Genomic DNA, 1,719 nt, shown 5'->3' with positions numbered 1-1,719 from the left:
GCCCTACCATTGGGGAGGGGGGATCTGCGAGCCCGTCGGAATGTACCATTCTGTAGGATTGAGGGAGGAGAAGGCAGGAAAGAAAAAATAAAGGAATACGCAGACCTAGTTTACCTTTAGCCTCGCCGGCTTGGAAAAGGAAAGCAACCACCCACCATGATCTCCGCGACGCCTGCGCCCCCCCGCCGCTGCCATGGAGACGGCCGGAAAGGTGGAGCCCAGCCGAGGGGCCTGATTGGTCCCGTTGCGCCTCGGTAGGCGGAACCAGGGGACGTCAGGATCAGCCTTCGCCACTGGGATTGGAGAAGAGACGGGTCGCCGGGCCCAATCACTGCCGGCGGGCGGGCTCGTGCCGTCACCGTTAGGGCTGAGGGGGCGGCGCGCGCCATGGCGGGCCCGGGGTCGGGGCGATCCACGGCTGGAGCCACCCCGCTCCCCCACACGCGAGCTCTGGCGATAGTTTGAACAAACTCTGGGGGCTTTGCGGCCTAAGTGCGGCGGGGGAGAGCGATCCCGGCCCGAGTGACGCTGGGGGTTAGCGCTGCCGGTCCTCGCTCCTTCAGAGTCCGCCCGTCCCGGTGCCTTCCTCTTCTCCAGCGGGGTAGACTTACAGTTGAAGCCAGTCGTTGCTTTGCCGCAGAAGGCACAGCGTTACGTTTTCTGCACGGGCAGTGTGCCGTGAATGCCAGCCAGGTTCTCCGTGGGTTTCCAAACCTGTGGTGTGCTCTTGCCCTCTATATTTGAGAGCAGAGTTTCTTCCAGGCCTCAAAGTTGAGCAGTTACTGAGGCTGACTCTAGTCCTTTATAATCAAGTTTTCATCAAAATGCACTTGATGCACAAATGTACAAAAAGCACAATCCTCTTTTTTTGTGAATGTTTTGTCCTATGCAGAAAACATACAACAATTCTAAGCCAAATGCAGCTGAAAGTTCATTTTTCTCCACTGTTGCCTAGTAGATTAATGCACATTCGCAGCCACAGGTGATTTCTAAAAGGTGCTCTGATCCTAGTGTTTAAGATGCCTCATCACGAGCCTTTCTTACTGCCAATCAAAAGTTTTTTCCTTGTGGTTCTTCAGCTCTTTCCATTTTCTATTTTTTCCATTCTGTGATTTTATATTTCTGCAACAAACTCATACTAATTCACGACATAATTAAACAGAAGTTCTTTTTCAACTTACCCCTGCTTATTGCAGCAGTTAGGATAAATAGTACTTAAAATCTTTTTTTTTTCTTTTTTTTTTTTTTCCCCCATTGTGATTTAAAGATAAGACTTTCCAATAACTGATACAGAGAAATAGGAGTCTGTCCTCATTTCTAATGGTGTGAAAAGCTAATGGTTACGGTCTCACTAAATTTAACGGAAAACCTAAGTGTTTTGCATATTGTACTCTTGAGCTACACCAGTTCTTTGTAATGGCGGTGATCTTTCTTTCTTGTAGCATCTAATGAATTTCAGAAAGAACAGAGACAAATTGAAGTTTGGTTTACATAAGCTATTATATATGCCATTTGTGAAGAGAACGCAAAGAGCATTTTAGTTAAGCTACAGATACTATCAATTGTTCAGTGTTGCAGAAACAGAGACAGGATGGAAGCCATAATTTCTTAATGACTGCTTTATGTGACAGTAGATGAAACACTCTGTAACTTCATAGCTAATGAGCTATAAACTGTGCATTTAGTTTTTCCAGTATTAATGTTCCTTTTTCATTTGAA

At 47.2% G+C, this 1,719-nt stretch overlaps 1 protein-coding gene across 4 annotated transcripts in view; it reads right to left on the bottom strand.

Moving 5' to 3' along the window:
- Positions 1–270, bottom strand: part of C12H3orf14 (chromosome 12 C3orf14 homolog) — a 32,475-nt gene extending 32,205 nt beyond the window's left edge. Inside the window, exon 1 of one of the 4 annotated variants that reach the window (XM_026857215.1) lies at positions 115–270. The gene's annotated coding sequence lies outside the window, so the exon portion shown is untranslated. Of the gene's footprint in view, positions 1–105 lie in introns of all 4 variants that reach the window. The other 3 variants (XM_026857211.1, XM_026857216.1, XM_026857210.1) reach the window with 3 other exon arrangements.
- Between the last annotated feature and the right edge of the window lie 1,449 nt (positions 271–1,719).

The sequence above is a fragment of the Athene cunicularia genome (genome assembly GCF_003259725.1).
Source record: "Athene cunicularia isolate RWA chromosome 12 unlocalized genomic scaffold, athCun1 chr12_part1, whole genome shotgun sequence".
Classification (NCBI taxonomy): domain Eukaryota; kingdom Metazoa; phylum Chordata; class Aves; order Strigiformes; family Strigidae; genus Athene; species Athene cunicularia.
The sequence above is the reverse complement of the archived record's forward strand: the minus strand, read 5'-3'. Positions and strand labels throughout refer to the sequence as shown.